A 20,797-nucleotide genomic window follows, 5' to 3' on the forward strand; every position below is an offset into this window, starting at 1 on the left:
TCTTCGAAAACTCTTTGAGAAGAAAAAACTACATGGGTTTAAATCATGCGAAAGATAATTCTTGAAAGTAAGTTTTCGCGATGGTTATCGCTCTACGATAATTCGATGGAGTGAAAGGCTCGTTTCGGAATCGACACGTCATGGGGTGGAAAGTAGATGGGATGGAAAGTAGATGGGGTGAAAAAAGAAAATTTGCAATATCCAAAAGCACATATTATGGTTCAGAAGGTTAACATCAATGACAAAGAGAAAAGAAGAAGAAAAAGAATAAAGAAGAAAAAGTCGAGGAGGTAAACGGAAGTGGTTTTTGCGTCGATCTAAACTGACAAACTCAAGTAAGTTTTCCACTAGAACCGTGAGCTTGCGCCAATACAACGACAGCTGCGACTTACATAATATGTTTCGCTACAAGTCGTTGTTGAAAAAAGAAGGGGTAAAGCTAAACGAAGGTATATATTATGCACTATAATTATGCTTTCTAACTTTTTCGCTGGATCCGCCATCTTTGATCGTTTCCAACAAAAAAAATTTCCAAAAAATTTTCAATGATATTTACGATACTAGTTTAAGATATTAGAAATCTCTAAAAAGTTAAAAAAAAATTCGATTTTTTCGAAATATATTCATTCGATAATATTATCCTTTAAGAATATTCTCTGTAAATTTTATCTGAAAATTCGAAAAATTAACAAAGTTATAAGACTTTGAAATTGATCCTGACGTTATGTGTATTTTAAACTTTAAACGCACTTTTTTCAAAACTATATTCAAATCAGTGCCAATGGTATTTTAAAAACTACTGAATCGATCAGGATAAAATTTGGCATGATTATTTCTTATATTCATTATCTATTCTTTGTTGTAAATGGAAATTTCTTTAGAAGACTTAGTTCTTTTCTTTTAATCATTAAAAAACTACTAAAATTTTTTATCGAAAGTAAATTCAATCACTCATATTTGTTTATTAAATGAAAATATTAAAAATCGATTTCGTGAAGAACTGATTTTTTTAATCTACTTTAAGAGCTTTTTTGATAATACTCTGAGGAGATATCATTGGCATCATAAAAGCCGTGCAAAACAATTTCGCCTGGTTCGACATCGATAACTCTAAGAAAATAACGGATTATTTTAAGTTTTTTGGTTGGAAAATATTCCTCAAGGTATACATTAGAATACATATTTAACGATCTTTTATTAATGAAATAAATTACATGCAAAAAAAATCATAAAAATTGCCTTTTCTTGAACTGTATAGGTATAAGTACTCTCTTAAATATTTTTGCAGTTTTAACTTTTTTCTTTGCATATATCAATTTCTATGATTTTTTATTTTTTCAATATATCATCATTCCGAAACCGAAAGTCGAATCGAACCAGAATTATTTGAATTTGACATAAAATATTAAAGATGAGAGTAATAAAACAACAGAGCCTTAAAAGTAATAATATTATGTTTTTTTCTACAAGCGGTGTAATGATTCGAGAATGAATTTCCATTTCAATGATAGGGGAACAATATTCGGTAAAAGTTACAAAAGAATACTTTCAAAATCAGTAATTTAATGTTTCAACTGAATTACTGATTTACTGATTTCAGAATACAGACTTGATTATTTTATTACCGGTCTCACAGAATACGGAACACAGATTAATTAATTAATTACCGGTTTCCAGTATGCGGAGTACAGATTTAATAACTAATCGCAAACTTATTAATTATTTAATTACCGGGTTTATTGAATTGCGAATACTTACTATCTTTCTGATTGGCTCATTTTTTTTAAGTACCTAGCTCGTCTCATAATGAACTTGTCGAGGATAAAAGATTCGTTCTTGTTTCCTATTACTGGGTAAAAATGTAAACGCTTACAGTTTTGATTGATTAAAAATATAATAAGGTATTATGTATTGCATGAAGTGGTGGTCCAGCTATTGATAGGTCTGATGAACATTTAACAGGATATTTTATAACAGAATATTTTATTATAAGGTACTTTATAACAGAGATATTTTTTATGTCTCCAAAGGTGTTCGGTGAGCACATGAATAGCCTTTAATGTTCGAAGAGGTATAGGATAACAACAACGGTGCGATAGAATAGCGATCATAAATGGTAAACACTAAAAATATATTGGTATAACTTTCTTTCCTAAATGGGTCCTTGGATTATACATTGGGTTATACCTTCTACGAGGAAAATATTATAGTATAAGAGAAAAAGAAATATAAGCAGGACATAAAAATTGAGAAAAGATGTTACTTAACTTATCATTATCATTCTGGATTTTCAATAAAACTGATATTTATACAGAAGATATTGTCAAATTTGTGTCGCTTTGTTTCGTCAACCACAATACTATGAAATAGATCAAAAGAAATGAGAGGATAGCGAAGAAATGTTATTCAATTCAGCACCACTATTTTGAAATTTTAACAAAGTCAGTTTGCTGTGCTGATCTTGAATTTTAACATGACGTTGCTTATACATACATACATAAATATATATATATATATATTCTTTTTTTATGTTTTTCTGTCTTCGGAAATGATTACAGTTGGGTCCTCCTTGTGCGCCTTGTAAACTGAAAAGGATTATTTAAGGACAAGTTTTCCTTTTCTCCCTTCCTGTCTGTCTTTTTCGCGAACAAACTCTCGATGAAAGTTTCTATGTCCTCGGAGAGAGAGAGAGAGAGAGAGAGAGAGAGAGAGAGAGAGAGAGAGAAAGCAAGTCCCTCGTGTATCTTCTTCGTAGAGTCGTATATGTCGACTCACGGGGTAACAAGAAAGGAACGGGATCTCGTGGGGTCGTTAGAAGAAATGCTGGTTGCTGGTGAAAGAGAGGGAGAGAGAGAAAAGAAGGAGAGAGAGAAAAGGGAGAGAGAGAGAGGGAGAAAGAGAAGGAGAACTTTTTGTGTACTTTCGTGATGAGTTTCATCGTCGTTCTTCCGGTCCGTTGACACCGCGAACGACGGCCAATGGTACTTGCTTCATTTCTCTCTCTCTCTCTCTCTCTCTCTCTCTCTCTCTCTTTCTCTCTCTCTCTCTCTCTCTCTCTTTCTCTTATTCAATTTTTTTTAGGCAAGACTACGAGAAGTTCCTTATACTTTTGATATAGGAAAAAATGTAACGAACGATTATTTCCAAAATTATTTGAGATATTCAAAAACTTTCCCAAATCTTTACGATTCTTATTAAAATATACATATATCTATGTGTTACCTTAAAAATCTAAATATGTATATGTGTATGTATGAGTTTTGATATACATATATGCACATGTGTATGGACGTATTCACTCTATCTTGTAAACGGATGGATGGATTGACTTGAAATTTATGAAAAAAAGTAATAAAGTTACTTGTTACAGGTAATACTGGTTCGATTTGACTTTCGGTTTCGCAAGGATGATATATCGAAATAACTAAAAAATTGATAGAAATTCAACGAAAAGAATTAAATATTTGCAAGAATACTTAATACTAGTTATATATATCTAGACGGTTCAAAAAAGACAATTTTAATTTTTTTGGATGTAATTTATTTCATTAATAAAAAAATCATTAAATATGTATTCTAATGTATACCTTGAGGAATATTTTCCAACCAAAAAACTTAAAATAATCCGTTATTTTCTTAGAGTTATCGATGTCAAACCAGGCGAAATTGTTTTGCACGGCTTTTATGATGCCAATGATATCTCCTCAGAGTATTATCAAAAAAGCTCTTAAAGTAGATTAAAAAAATCAGTTCTTCACGAAATCGATTTTTAATATTTTCATTTAATAAACAAATATGAGTGATTGAATTTACTTTCGATAAAAAATTTTAGTAGTTTTTTAATGATTAAAAGAAAAGAACTAAGTTTTCTAAAGAAATTTCCATTTACAACAAAGAATAGATAATGAATATAAGAAATAATCATGCCAAATTTCATCCTGATCGATTCAGTAGTTTTTAAAATACCATTGGCACTGATTTGAATATGGTTTTGAAAAAAGTGCGTTTAAAGTTTAAAATACACATAACGTCAGGATCAATTTCAAAGTCTTATAACTTTGTTAATTTTTCGAATTTTCAGATAAAATTTACAGAGAATATTTTTAAAAGATAATACTATCGAATGAAAATATTTCAGAAAAATCAATTGTTTTTCAATTTTCTAGATGTATATAAACACTTAAGATCAATCCTTGATAAAGGTCAATCCCTTCACACGGTCTGACTAAAAACTAACCATTTTACTTCATAAAAAAACGATTGTTGATGACATAAAGTGCCACAAATCTGTCATATTTATTAGAAGAAATATCAATTTTATGGAAAATCTTTTTCGCAGTGACATAAGGCTAAGATCTAAGATGACTTTCGGTTTTACAACTTCTCGAAATACCTTAGGTGTACTCGATCCAACTCATATTTCTTCGTATACCACAACACGAGGGGGGATTTGAGAAGGGGATTGGAGGAAAACGCGACAGACCCGAGAAAATTAGCGAAAACTTTCGCATCGAGTTTGAATCCTCGGGCATGCCGCAAAATCGCGCCTGCCTGTTGGAACAATAAGTCTTCTCTTCTCCCCTAAATCTACCCCTTTTCCCGTCTCCAGTATCACCATTCCTCTCTCCTACCCTTCCCGTCCCCATCCCGCTTCTCCATCCGAGACCGATCAAGCGAAATTTTACCCAGAAACTTTCGACTGAAAATTAATAGTCGCGCGCAGTTTAGTACCCTCTAACGGATTTACTTGTGAACTATAACGTTGTCGCGTGTTTCCTACTACTTCGTCCTTTCTTCTCTCTCTCTCTCTCTCTCTCTCTCTCTCTCTCTCTCTCTCCCCCTGTCTATCTATCTCTCTCCAGTATTGAAACTTGACGCGTACCAAATGAAAATTGTTTTAGACTGAAACAAGTTTCGTCCTTTCTTTTTTTTCCTTTTTGTTTTCTTTCTCTTATCAAATGGAAACGATACCAAAAATTACAACTACTTTCTTCCGCTATTTCGAAACTTTCGATAGTATAATATTTAGATTAAGTCATTTTAATAATCTCTCAAATAAATCCTTTCAATTAATTGATCCATTTAATAATGACGGTATTTTTTTTCTTTTACAACAACCAAATCAAAATTCTACCTAAACATTGTGCTGTGGGATGTAAAAAAAAAAAGAAGAATGTAAAATACAGAATAAAATTGAAAATATCCTGATCGAGATCTTCGACGATCAATGATTAGAAATTTCGTCGGAACTCCTGATAACTCGATGGAGTATTTAACTAAAGCGATGAGAGTCTCTCTCCCATTGGTAAGCAAAGGAAGTCACCAGGCACGCTCTGCTGCTTGCAAGATTAACTTCGACTTATCTGAAGGGATAATTTGTCGGTCTAAAGGAACGGATACGCTCGACACGTAAGGGTTGAGGACGTCTTCGAAGGTTAGAGAAAGAGAGAGAGATAGAGAGAGAGAGAGAGAGAAAGAGAAAGAGAGAGAGAGAAAGAGAGAGAGAGAGAGAGAGAGAGAAAGAGAGAGGGAATTGCCCGAAGCTACTTCTCCTGTTAGGATCGAAAGCTTACGTGGCCCTCTTTCCAACGACTGCGTCTTCGTTGGATGTGTCGCAGGTCCTCTAACGCGACGAACGAAGCACTCCCTCGTGATCTCCTTTACGAGCCTCGAGGGTCTCCCTTCGAGAAAGACAAAAAGAGATAGATAGATAAATAGATAGAAATATAATTAGTTTATTATCATGGTCATATAATCGCAATGAATATGACAAGAACCATTGTAAAGTTAGAAGTGATGAGAGATAGATCAAAATCAGTTTTAATACTTTGAACTATTTTTGTTCACATTGATTATAATGTATTATCCACTTTATCGTCATGTAATTTTAAAACCACACGCTTATATCCCTGTATTTTTTCGAATTTTATTACATTTTGTTATAACAAAATTAATTGTTTCTTCATATCCGATGTTTCTCGTCTTTCTTTATTTATTGTTTTTACTTTTTTTTATTTTTGTTTTTTTAATTATAAGTTATACTACAACTTTTACATTATATAATTTTCCTAAAGAAAATTAGTCTACAAAAGATTAACATTAAAATATTTATAATGAAATAGGCGTTATGTTAAAATTTTTCGAGCGATTTACTTGAAATTACAAACAAAATATCTTCATGTTTCACAAAATTATTTTAAAAACTTTCAATGAATTCGATTCAATTTTTTCATTAATCTTCAACTGTAAACGTTTCTATAATAAAATAAGCGGCATTTCAATTTGTGTGAAATTGTAAATAATGTATCTCCATGTTTCATAAAAATATTGTGTTAAATTTCCATGAATCCGACTCAGAAATTTTGTTTATTTTTAACATAAAAGTGTTTTTAATCGAACAGTAATTATTTTGAAAATTTTCAAGCATTTTCAATCATTTTCAATCATTTTTAAAATATCAAGTATGATATTTTAATTATTAATTTCCACAATGATACAGAAACTTTTCACGAAATTTTGTCACACTTCATTTAAACTAATTTGTTCCTATATTCATGAAGAAAGTTTACCCGCTCATTTAGAAAATCCAATGATTTCGTGTCAAACTTCAAATGCGAATGGAATTAGAAAAAAATTCAATGTTTATTAAAAGTTAGAATAATGGCAATTGCATAAGAGACACTATCTGTGTGGTAATGCATAAAAAAAAACGTAATATTTTGAATATAAAATTAGAGAGAAAATAAAAGAAAATACAATGAGACTAATTTTAAGATTTTTGTTAATAAAAAAGTATTATCCTACGTGATAGGTAAGCATATTATTGTATATGTTACGTCTCATTCGTTCTCGTAGCTAATTCGCAATGGAGAAAAATTTTTCAAGCGCGCTCAAGCAATTTTACTACCGGCGGAGTCTCGTCGGCAAATTGATACCGCTTCGTTCCAGGCGCGCGCCTTACACGAGACCGAGCAACTATTGGACGTTCTATCAAAAGCAGTCGAGCGCAACAACGACGACTTCCGTCGGTGTATAAGAACGTTACGGGACAGTCCGATTAACTCACTCTCCTTCTTTGAAAAAGATCCGTTTTTCTTCATTTTCTCTTTTTATTTTTTTCCTTTTATTCCTTTTCTTATTTTTGATTCTTTTGATGAAATATCCATATTTCCTTGAACCGTTGTCAATTGTACTATTTATTGTTGTTTCTTTTCATTATTATCACCATTATTAGGATAATTCGAGGGGTTACTTAAAGCTTCAATGCATTTTGAATTTAATCGATATATAAAGAAAAAAAAAATGATGTTTATAAAAGTAAAAGCTTATATAAAAAATTATATAATATCAAAAAAATAAAATATAAAAGTAAATACCTAAATGAAAAATTATAATATCAAGATAAAACTGAAAAATAATTTTATATTTTTATAAAAAAAAAAGAAATTTTTGACCCAAATAAAAAAAAAAAAAAACGTTTTGTACATAATAAAAAGAAAAATTGATATTTTTGCTTCCGTGAAACTTCTCTACAGAGATCACATAAATCTTAAAATTTTGAACATCCTTCGTGAAATCGCTCATCATATCTCACACATCGAATCCACTCGCATTGTTTCGATGTACAGCTATACTGTACTCTATAATCGATGCATTCAGTATTATTTTCTTTCTCAAAACTTTCTTCAGACTTTTAGACTATATAATCTGAAAAATATTCGTCCAAAGATGAATCTTTCGTAAGGGAGATGTTTATGTTTGTAGGGTTTGCTTGAATGTTTAGCACGTTTTGTTATTTTTACCGCTTAAAACGTTTCCTACGTTTTTTAATTCCTTTAACTACATCTGATGACGTACCGAGAATTGGATTAATTTTATTTAGCATTGTCTGGCGCGTCTGCCACGGTAGTTCTTTTACTAATTGCTTGCGAGCATCTAGGTACGACAGGTTTTAGTTCTTTATTTTTCTCTATATCTTCTTCAGTTACACAAAGCACACGTTCTTCTGGTTGTTGTTTTTCATTTAAGAAAGTACATAATGGATCTTCATTATTAAAAATGATTAACAGAAAATATAAAAATCCACCGATGCTGTAAGTAGCTGGATTTACGTCGTAAAAACGTAAAAATGTATAATTTTACAATGTATCAATTATTCTCGAAAAAACCGAACTATCTATTCCGAGAATCAAAGAGTGATAAATCACTTGTTTTTCACTCGTCACATGATTATATACATGACCTTTGAGTACTATATTAAAGCATTGTATTTCAAAAAAGTGATAATTTCTTTGTAAATTATGTTCTAAAGAAGTAGAAAATTGTCTAAAATATTTAATTCCTTTATTACAAATAACTTACAAATTTTTTAATTAAAAACAAATATAGAGTATTGTTTATGACTTTCGTTAATAATTGCCAATCCTATCAGTAAAAATATCTAGTAGAAAATCGAACTATATCAACAAAATCTGAGACCGAGTTGGCTCATCCGCATGGTCATCTCATCTGAAATTATTCTATTATACCAAATAAAAATTAAAAAAAAATAATTCTTTCGTTCGACCTTCACCATTTTTTTTTTGTTAATGTAACAGGAACTCCAGAAGCATGATAGAAAGACAAATAATCTTTTTTCAGTTTTTTGAAATTTCAAAAAATAGAATGTACTAGGTACGTACAAAGAGATTGACTAACAATAAGTTAGTAGAGTGTAAGTATGAATCTTCCTATCGTTCGAAGTTCGAATGGAATGTGATCTATTTTCCTTCAAGATCTGAATTTCATTCTCAAATCTCTTCTCTCTTTGTATGTTCAATGCACGTGCGTTACTGGCTACCGGAAGTGAGTGAAAAAGAGAAAGAGAGAAAAAGAGAATACTCCACGAATCGTAATCCGCGTTCCTTCAAGCTACGATTTCCTTTCCTTTAATATACTGGGCTAGACTAGTAATACGTGTTACGATTCAAAGAAAAGTGATTTCTCTTAAAAAAAAAAAAAAGAAAAAAAAGAAAAAGAAAGAAAAAAGAATCAATCGTAATATTAATATAAAATTGCTTCTTCTTTTCTATTCTTTTTTTTTTCAATAATCCACTGTTGAAAATAGATTCCAAAAAAGATTCGTTATTTAAAAGTTTAAATGTATATATGCGGTCATTAATGGTGTTAGTAAAGGTAGTCTATGTGGTCGAGTTTTCCTTTCCATTAGTCATACGTATTCCTTCGTGTTAATCCTACCATGAAGTATCATTGTGTGACAATAGTATTTATACATAGTAAAGATATAACAGGCCAATGATATATAGGTACCTAGAAGCAAGGAAGAAGCTAATGATATCAGTTTTCTTGTCTACACTATGATTATTTGTAAATAATGAAAATTGAAAATAATCTTTTGAAAGCTGAGTGATTCTCAATTGAAATAGTACTTAAGCATCGATTACATGGAAATCATCATACAATAATAAAAAATTTTAACATAGAATGACAACTTTTTTACTTATGCGCGTTTCAGAAATTCGTTTACAAATAACTGTAGCAATTAAAAAATTGTTACGTTTTTCTGTCACGTAAGTGTTATCAACATACATTGATAAATGTAGATTCGATTATATCGATTTTCCGGAGAATAATAAGATCAGATGGAATAATATAAGCTTTTACTTCGCAAGATTCCATCCGAGATCTAAGAATTATTGGGCTTTGTATGTCAGTTGACTCGAAGATGCCCGAGGATAATTCTTGAAAATCTCTTATAGGAAAGCTGGCCATCAGTGAAAAGCATTAATTAACGAACGTTCCGTCGTCCATCGTCGTCGTCTCGTGGCCGGCAACGTGAGGCGTGATAATACGAGAGAAGCCGAGATAATTATGCGCTCTCAAGATATCCGACTCTGGGTCTTCAACCCCTCCGCTAAAACCACCCTCATTCTCACCCTCTCATTCAAGTATCCTTCAATATTATATAAAATGTATCTCGAAGGTCTGCAGTACTCTTCTTTTCTTTTTTCCTTTCTCCCTCTTTTTCTTTCTTTTCCTTCCTCAAACATTTCTTTGCTTTTCATTTTCCTTTTTTACTTTCTCCTTTTTTTTCTTTTTTTATTATTATTACATTTTTCTTTTTTGTAATAACTTCGCAAACCGCCACTTACGAAACCATAAAAAATTCCAACGAGGGTAGATGAGCAAACGAGGGTGGTCTGTTGCCTTCGAGCCATCGTCTTTTTCTTATTTTATTTCCTTTGTTTTGCTTTTTTCTCCTTCGAAAAACTTGGTGTGAGAATATCACTAAATGACCGATTAAGGCTTCGTTAAATATTAATATTTCTTTTTTTCTTTTTTTTTGTTCTACATTAGCCCTCCGTCAAAAAATTTGAATATTAGTATAAATGACCTTATCTAAGGAAATGTCATTTTGATTTATTTTATTTAATTAAAAAAAAAAGAGAATAATATGTATTTATACATTAGATGTCTCCAGAATAAGTGGGAAATATTTTGGAGATGACTTCAACTTATCAAAACAATAAAAAAGGAATTCGTATAAACACGTGTCGTATTTGACTTTGTTTTTGAATTATAGTGGATTATGTATGGCAATAATTCTTTCGTTAGATAAACAAAATCTATTGTGTCAAAAACGTCCATTGACAATATTGAAACTCTTCGTGAAATAATTGAACAAAGTTCCCAACAAATCCGAACAACATGAGGACATATGGAAAGAAGGTGAGCAAAACAGTTATTGGTAAGACATTCGCTAGCTTGTATTCACATCTGGAATTGTAATTTCGAACATCTCTTATAAAACTAAGCAAATAGAATTTGTTGAAAATTAAAGTCTCTATAACTCGATAACAAAATCAAATAAGACATACGTTTTGAACTTTATTTATTATTTACATCTTCTAAAGTCATCCTTAAAATATTTCACATTTATTCTGAGTCAGCCTGTATATATATATATATATATATATATATATATCCTGTATATATTAAGTATTAATAATTTCACTTTCGAATTATTAAACAAAATTTTATTCCTACATTCTTACTTGACATCTAGTGGATTGTAGATAAAAAAGAAACAACAGGATGAACTAGCATCATTGATTCATTTTTTAATAACAATAAATAAAGTGGTCATTCATTGATGCATTCATGCATGGAATACTACTCGTTTCCATTCTTTTCTTATTCTTCCTTTTCTTTTCCCTTTTTCCTTACGCGTTTTATCCCTTCGGTAGACATCGACTTCTTTCGGTCGTTACGCACGAACAGAATAAAATCGAAGTTACGCGAGCGTAACGCAAATCCTTCGGAATCGAGGATAAAATAAGGAAGCTTGTATTCCTCCATCGCGATAATCGAGTAGGATTCAACTCCCGCTTCCTTACTCGATAACGTTTTTCGATCGTCATTCCCACAGGAAGCTAAGGAATTTCCTGCTGAAATCCGTAAATTTCAAGTCAAAAAAGGAGGAAAAAAGTCTTGCGATTCTCAGCGAAATGAAATTTCGGTTGATAAAAATGATGAGAACGAAAGATAACCAACGTTCTGTTTTGTCAAGGTGGATCTGCTACCTGAACCTCTGACAAAAAAGAGCTGTGTTTTATCTCAAATAGGTACGACCGAAATACTTCCAGTTAATGGATAACACTTATAAATATTTCTACAGCATTTTTTCTTTTTTTCATTTCCATTAAATATGCGTTTTGTTATGAAATTGTTAATTTTTGAAATGCCCGCCATTTTGAAACCAAAAATCAGATCGGATCGGAATTACTCGTAAATTTTCGTGAGATATAACTCGATTTGTAATTTAATATTAATCTACTGAATTCAATTTAGAAATTTGTTGTAAAATCTATTGTATGTGCTTCCGCATGCACAAAAATGTGTACGAATATGTATGAATAAAAATATATAATATATTTAAACTTTGATAACAGACTTATAAATATTATACTTGGGGTTCTTTCGGTAAGATCACCAAATTAAAATTTTTATCCGTTTAATCTTTAATTGCTTTCATAAAAAATGTCAAAATAAATTTATAGTCATGCCTGACACTATTTTAAATTTTCTCGACAAGTTCCAATTCTTTCTGTTGCATATGCAAATTTTTATGAATTTTTTAATTTAAAAAAATATCGCCATTTCGAAACCGAAAATTAAAAATCGTTCGTATATAAAACTGATTATTAGATTGATTGATAATAAAAATGGTACATCTGATTGTGATAAACTATTGAAATAGTGTTAAAAAGTACATAATTTATTTACGATGATATAAATATACACGCACATAAGAAAGAATAACGATGATGTCAAAATATGAGAGAGTTCGCGCAATAAATTCGACATTTCGATTCTAAACAGAGAAAAGTCAGGCTCGTTAAGAATATTCGATTTTACCAATAACAAAGATTTTATTGTCCCCAATTGTCCGTTTAATGGAATTAACTTGTTCTTCGAAACACATTCCAACATGGAATTCTTCTGTTGTTCATAAATTACGAATTATATGAAGGTAAAACCCCTGAAACAGTCGAACAAGAAGTATTGCTAGCTTTTTTTTCCACAGAAATCATTTCAATTGATTATTTTTTTTATTAAATCTCAATTATATTTAATTATCTCAATTTACGTAACACTATTTTAACAAAATCCAATAACTTATGTATTTATTTTGTTTAGAAAAAAGGAAACAACGAAAAATAACAGATGTTATTTTTTAATATTCTCCATAGAAAATCATAAAAAGTCTAACTTATTAGATATCCAATACGGCAGTGCTAAATTCATATACATATTTTCACAATGTGAAACATTATTTTTTATCATGATATACATAGATCTATTTTTATTATATATAGTTATACATAAAAATAAAAAATAAAAAAAAGACCCAACTGATCCGTAAAAGAAACCACATTTAATATAATTTTTCGGAAAATTGTATATAGATATGTACGAGTCATTTTTAAAGTAGATAACGATTCGTCCATCGAATGAACTTTCTCGCAACTTCACATCGTTAATCATTCTTTTCAAGTATTTCTAGATAATTAATGAATAAGAAGAAGAGAGAAGCAATCGGTTAGACGCATCGAAGAAATACGGAGAGAACCATCAGGTATGAAAAGTTCTACCTTTGTATATGTGTTGTATATACATATGTATGTACATACCTATGTATATACGTTACAGTCTGAAAGTGATGAAAGGAGGAAGGGCAACAGAATTTCGAACGTAGAATTGTCGTGCGGTTGATGGCCGTGTTAATTAAACGCGTCTAGTCCCGTTTCGATGATTTGGTATGTGATTCTTCAAATCCAATTGGCCAAATGCACAACTAAAACCGTGTATATGTATATATATAGTCATGTACATATATCCGCGAGTGTGCGCGCACCTATATGAATACACTATAGATGTATATCTATATGTTCATATATATATATGTATATATGTATATATATAAATATATGTATATATGTATATATACAAATATATGTATATATGTATATATATAAATATATGTATATATGTATATATATATATATGCATATAGATATATATGTCTGTGTGTGTGTATGTGTGTATTACTAATTTAGCGCTAATGTAGTAAAAATTTTTATTTAGTAGAAATATTTAATAGAAATTTTTTACGCAAGTTAAGATTAAAAATCATAATTTGATATGTAAAATATCTATTAGGTATTCATTCTTTCACCAAAAACAAATTAATTTATTATAAATCTTCTTGCATAATAGTGTAATGAAAACGATTAAAACAAATGATCTCCTAAATCGTACCTATAAATTTCCTAAATTGTAACCTTTTTACAAGTATAGCAGTAAATTAATGAATGAAAATAATAAAAATATGATTAAGAAAATGTGTTATCAGGTATTAATTAATAAAAGGAAAATAAATATTCCATATAGAACAATAATTATTAAACAACATATCTAATGTTGTCCCACATTTTATCAACTCTCATATTTTATCTAATGTTGTCCCATATATGTTGTAATATATTTTATCAACAATAATAATGTTGCTTTTCAAAAAGATGACATTTTCCTCCAATAAACATGGTATATATTTTATATGAATATTGATTTAATTTTTTGATTAATTCTTATATTTACGTAAGATAAATACAAAATATTCTACGATAACTTTACTTTTATGAAAACAAAAATATTTGATTCTTTATAAAATATGTATATATAAAAAAAATATTATGCTCTATTATTATATAATATTATTATATAATTTTGTATATATATAGTATATATATATTGTGTATGATGTGTGTATATATATATCTATAGGGAGAATAATATAAACATATATACAATATATACAAGATATGATCAAAAAGTTCAGAGACTTTTTTTATAAATATTTCATTATTAATATTACAATTATTTATATATATAGAATTCTCTTCAAAGTAGTTCCCTTCGAATGCAATAAATCTTTGGAATCTTGTTTTCCTATCTTTGCAAACTCTCTTATATGCCAAAACTGGAATTGAGTTTAGCACTTCTGTCCTTTTATCAATGATTTCTTTTTTCGTAGGAAAACATTGACCTTTTAACATTCGCTCAAGGCAAAGGAAAAAAGAAAAAAGTTTACTAGAGACATATCAGGTAAATATGGCGATTGCGAGCCTACAGAAAGTGAATTTCATGCCAAAACCTTCTGAATGAGAAATGCTCTATGTGCATGCTCGCATTATCATGGTGTAACAGCCATGCCTTCTCTTGCCATAATTCCAATCTCTTCCCTCGCACTTTTTCATGCATACGTTGCAACACATCCTCAATGAAATATTGCATTCAACGTGATACCGTTGGGTACGAATTAAGCTTTTTAAAACCAGTCATTAATGAAAATTGGCGAAGACGCAAAACTCATTTTCGTAAAATAATACGATAACTCAACTGAATAAAGGGCATAGTTGATGCAATTTAGTGGATCTATACAATAAACAATAAAAAATCTTTTCATCAAATCCTATATTCTAAATTCACACCTATTGTGTTTCTTACAAATGATGTCCCCGAATTTTTATATGATATTATTATATAATTATATAATATATTATAAAGCAGGAATTATAATATACTATATTACTGTAGCAGGAATATATAATATACTAATACATAATAAAGTAAGAATTTCTAAACATTTTTGATCGTAGATTTCACAAAAATCCAAAGATTGCGTGGATTTCTTTATATTTTTTGAACAACGGATACCTTCCTTCCCTAAACTTTATGAGATATTAAATGAAACAAATACTGTTTTAGTAATTCAGACTTTAATCAATGAAACTTCGTTAAAAAAAAAAGTCCCTAATACGAATAATATAAAAATTGTTCGTTCCAATAATTCGGCCGGCAGACTGTCACGCAAAACTCTTGAATTTATTGGTGGAATCTTAAGATTTCGAATACACTTTGAGAATCGCTGTTATAAAATATACTATATATACGTTAAATATACAAAATCTAAACGATCAAAATTTCATTAGTATATTCTATGATTAGAAATAAGAAACTAATTTTATGTAAATGTAGATCCGCAAATTATTTATAGAAAAGTTATAACAAAAATATAAAGCCTAAGGGCAATAATGAGTTCGTTGTTGATACTAAATCGTAATGTAACAATTAGATGGTTCAAATTAGATGGCTGCCCCAACACATTTCGCTAGATCTGATAGAGAATGGTTAAACGAACATTATCATGAAAGATGGATTAGTTAGATAGGACACATAGCTTGAACCGTAAGATCGCCAAATCTTATACCGTTAAACTTTTATTTGTGTGGAAAGAATAAAAGCAATTGTGTATCGTACAAAAGTCAATTCGTGACGAGAACTGATCGGAAGGATTAATGGTCGATTCACTGAACTGCAGCAAAATAAGCATGACATTCGGAGAATGATAAATTCAATTTTCCTACGATATCAAACATTATAGGAAATTTGTATTCGAAACGGGGAATGCCATATTGAAATGGAAAACATAAATCAACTTTTTTTTTCAAAGTAATATACAACCTGATAATAAAGCGTTTACGGATCTATGTTTATATAACATTTTTTTCTTATTTCTACTCATAGAAAATACTGGTGAAGTTTGATCGTTTTAATCTGGGTCACACTGTATATAAATATTGTAAGATTTGAGAGAGAAAGAGAGAGAGAAAGAGATATATGTATATATGTATATATAGAAGATCAAAATGAAAACAGAAAGTTCGCTGCAATTCGAAAGAGATAATAATTGAAATAAAAAAGATTTGAAAGTTATAATTTCGAACTTTTGCTGTTAACAAGAATAAACGATCATTTTAAATCCCTTATAAAAACATACTTCTTTGAAGTTATCGATAATGTTTGAACAATATCACACATTGGATCGAATTAGTTCACCAAAAACGAGACTTCCGCGTTTCGCGACTCGCTAAGCCGAGGAATGAATTTCAAATGAGACGAGAAGTCGACGTTATATGTGTCATAGAAACCGTCCACTCGGTTTCCTGACACACGATAAGATATTAATACGAAACGTGAGAATCCAGCCGTCGTAGCTGCGTAGGTAACCGCGACTCGAGACGAACAGGAACAATCGATTATTCAACTCGCGTCGAGTACGCTAAACATTTTTCATTTAACTTCAACACGGAGTCGGCATAATTTTTCCTTACCCTCGCGAAAGGATCTCGAACAACGCGTTGAATATGAGAATGATCAAGAGAACGGAAGTACAAAAGAAGAAAGATAAAAAAAGGAACAAATATTCCATATACTTGTTTCTTTTTTTACCGATCGTTTCATTATAATAATTATTATTAGGTTCGAAAAGTTTTATCTATTTAATTAACAATTTATTTTTATTTAAAAAATTTATTTTATTCAATATATTTCTTTTTATTATATAAAAAATTTTTTTTATTCAATACATTGCTTTTTACTACTTAAAAAATTTATTTTATTTGATAAATTTATTTTTTTATTATTCAAAAAATTTATTTTATTCAATAATTCCTTTTTTTTCTTTTTGAAAATGATTTTTTTTTAATTTTTAAAGAAGTTTTTTTAGGAATAATTGAACTTTTGAAATGAGCAATACTACTTTCGATAGACAATATAACCAAGTAATAATAATTTTTCTTATAATCATTTTTTTCATTCATGATAAGGCATATAAAAAGTTGTCTTTAATAACATTTTGAAAGAAAACTGGAGATGAATCTTCTCTTATAATTTTCTATTTTTTTAAAACAATCTCTTTCAACAATAATTACTATCTAACTTTATGAAATGATTAAAATGTAATAATAACCATTTCTTCCTTCATGATAATGTATTATATATAAAAATGTATGTTTAGTAAAATATATTGAAAAAAACAAGATAATTTGTTCTTATAATTTTATATTTTTATTTTCTATTTTCTATTTTTTTCTTTTTTCTTTTTTTTAACTAAACGTTGTAACAATAATTGCCATCTATTAAATGAAATTGTTGAAGAGATCTAAATAAATTAATAAAATCTGTTACCTCGAAATCGTTTGTATTAGACTTGTTAGATTACCTATTTCAAGAATCATCACGTTCAAAGGGTCATTGATGAAATAATTTCTTTTTTTCCTTCTTCTTTTAAAAGAGATAATCTTTATTCGCATTCTTTATTCGGCATTTAACGATTCGTGCTACAAAAGGATCGGAATCTCTTTCTCGTTATTTCGGATTCAAATTCCAATCATGTTTAGAAAATTGCCACGTTATCTAACGTTTAAATGCACCGAAGGCATCTTGATTAACCGATTAATCGATTTTACTTCTCTGATACATTTATTGTATTACTTATTTATATTTAATATGCACTATATTGAATAAAATAAATAAATAAATAAATAAATTTATATAAATATAAAAAATATCCTTCGTAAAATGTTATGACATATTTTCATCAACACGTATAAAGAAAATTTGTAGGCCTTTTCTATTGAAAAAAAGAACAACAATAAAAATCCAATTACAATAATAACAAGTTTAATAAACGTTCCTTACCTCGCAGCACGTCTTCATTTTTATTGAAAAAAACGAAAAACAAAAAAACGATTTTCGAAAAATATCCTTCACCTTCTTTCTTCTTTTAAACGCCGCACGTTTTCTTCTTTCTCTACATTTTAAAATTCTGAGCTGTTTCCTTGCCGCGTATAAAAATAAAAAATAAAAATATTTGAATAAATAAAATGTATGTTCTATATTGATCTCATTCTTTCAAGGACCTTACAATACAACCCTCTCTCGATCGCGTCGCAACGATAACTGAAACAAGGATTCATACGTTCGCCGCGTTTGAGTCTCATCAATTCACGCATGCGTGCCAAAATTAGACGGAAAAAGTCGAAGAAATGGCGCGAAAACGCAACGCGCGAAATAAAAATTATTAAGCATTTTTTGACAAATTTTTCAAAATAAAATATAAATATTCATCCAATTAAAATTATATTTTGATGTATCATTGGATGTCGAATTAAATTTGATTTTTATTTTAATTAAAAATTCTTTTATTTCATTTTTTTGTTTTTTCTATTACTTCTTTAAGCCTCACTACTTTTTTCCATTTCTTTTTAATAATAATAACATTTTTTATAAGCGATAATTCATAGTATCTTTCTCTCTCTCTCTTTTTCTTTCTGAGCTTTCTCGTAACAGCGTTATCGCATCGAGTCGATCTAATTTTTGTGGGATCACGAAAGAGCAACGCTTGTCTACGTTACCTGGACGGTTAAACGAACCATTACTTCGACCATGAAAGATTGAGATTTATGACTTAACCCAGACGCAACCCTTGTAAAAGCTCACCCCTAAAAGACGTGCCTAATACGCGTGTCACAAGAAACGTATCTGAACTGATAAAAAAAAAAAGAAAAAGAAAAAGGACAAAAAAGAAAAAGAAAAAGAACAAAAAAGATAAAGAAAAGAAAAAAGAAATCGTTGCTACTAACTTAGAGAAACAAAATAACTTACAAGATATATTAACGTCATAATTTCAATGTTCCCCTTTTAGTTCTTTGATAATAAGACAATACTGCTTTCTTTTCTACTTCGTTCACAATATTTTTTCCCCTACGCCTACAAGGGCTAGATTAGAAGAGCTTTTACGAAACGAAGTCGAAAAGATTGAATGGCTGATCCGCAGGGAGTAGAAATTAAGACCCCTCGTTTGACATGGGGTTCTATCCCATGTAAGTAAAAGCTCGTTTTAGATGCATTGGTGGAAGGAAGATGAAGAATATAGGAAAAGAGATTTCTATCGTTCTTTCCTCATGGAACTCTCTTTCTCTCTCTCTCTCTATCTATCTATCTATTTCTCTCTCTCTCTATCTTTCTCTTTTTCTTTCTTTCTTTCTCTATTCATGAATCACTGCCATCGAGTTGTCCTTTTATCGATGCAGTTAGACATATTTCATTAAAACTCCATATGCGTCTTTCCCTCAAATGGATAAGGCTCTTTCATTGTTAAGAAGACATACATATATATGCATACTAATAGAAGAAATACTAAAGAGACCGAGAGGGAGAGAGAGAGAGAGAGAAATTGAAGAAAATATTTTTCTCGATATGTCGACAAGTTCTACGAAATCAGTTATATTACCATAAATATATAAGACAAAACATATCATGTCATAATCATGTCACCGATAATAATCGTATATGAAATATGAATATAAATACATGCATCTTAATAAATTAATTCTATATAATAATCGATCAATTAAGATTCAGAAAAGATCATTTTTCTTTTACACCATAATGTTGAATATTTTTTAATAAATTTTTTGATATAGAATAGTATTAAAAAAAGATCATTCTCAAGAAGAAAATATCATTGATATGCAAGTAGTAACATCGATGAAAATATTATGTTTTAAGTGATAAAAGTCGGTATAACCGGTTAAAAGCAAATATTATCGAAATGCAAAGCAATTAAAATTTGTTGGATTCATTAACAAATTCGGTGAAGCATTGAAATTAAAAAAAAGAAAACAAAACAAAACAAAACAAAACAAAACAAAAAAGAAATGAAAAAAGAAAATATATTCTCTGTTAACATAAAATATTTTTTAAGCGGTTAATTGTACAAAATAAAAAAGAAAAAAAAAGAAAATAAACTAAGCGAGATCGTTCCAACATTTTTATTTATTAACTTTACTCACGCGCGGCTTGGAAGGAACGAATGAACAAACGAACTCTAGCATAAAAATGCAGGCTTTATTGTAAGCATAAAATGCGAGCGAGCTACCGACAACAGCATGTCGTCGCATATCTCTTCTCTAAAGTTACGTTATCGTTGAGCTTTTAATCCTTTCTCCGTCACCAGGAAACCAAGCTTTACAACAGAGAAACGTAACAATTTGTCACGTGTCACCTTGTAGGATAATATCAGTAAAGATTGTGTGATTGTATGTATAGCATGAGTATGTATCTATATATTCTATTACTGTTTAAGACGACGAGAATCTGGTTTTGTATATTTGTCTGACCAATGAGAAACATCGGTCACATAATTTGATGACACTTAAATGCACAACTATCTCTCTCTCTCTCTCTCTCTCTCTCTCTCTCTCTCTCTCTCTCTCTCTCTCTTTCTTTCTTTCTCTGTCTCTCTCTCTTTCTCTCTCTTTCTTTCTCTCTTTCTCTCTCTCTTTCTCTCTCTCTCTCTCTCTCTATCTACCTGTCTATGTATGACATA

The 20,797-nt window shown here is 29.8% G+C and overlaps 2 protein-coding genes across 4 annotated transcripts in view; both read right to left on the bottom strand.

Moving 5' to 3' along the window:
* Positions 1-18,590, bottom strand: part of LOC124952848 (probable G-protein coupled receptor B0563.6) — a 40,459-nt gene extending 21,869 nt beyond the window's left edge. Inside the window, exons 1-2 of one of the 2 annotated variants that reach the window (XM_047503340.1) lie at positions 18,106-18,590; positions 5,574-5,681 (exon numbers count right to left, since the gene is read on the bottom strand). The gene's annotated coding sequence lies outside the window, so the exon portion shown is untranslated. The remainder of the gene's footprint in view (positions 1-5,573; positions 5,682-18,105) is intronic. The other variant, XM_047503341.1, reaches the window with a different exon arrangement.
* A 1,705-nt stretch (positions 18,591-20,295) lies between these two features.
* Positions 20,296-20,797, bottom strand: part of LOC124952877 (protein GPR107) — an 8,172-nt gene continuing 7,670 nt past the window's right edge. For both annotated transcript variants that reach the window (XR_007102044.1, XR_007102043.1), the window contains exon 11: positions 20,296-20,779. The gene's annotated coding sequence lies outside the window, so the exon portion shown is untranslated. The remainder of the gene's footprint in view (positions 20,780-20,797) is intronic.

Source organism: Vespa velutina, chromosome 11 (genome assembly GCF_912470025.1).
Source record: "Vespa velutina chromosome 11, iVesVel2.1, whole genome shotgun sequence".
NCBI classification, from domain to species: Eukaryota; Metazoa; Arthropoda; class Insecta; order Hymenoptera; family Vespidae; genus Vespa; species Vespa velutina.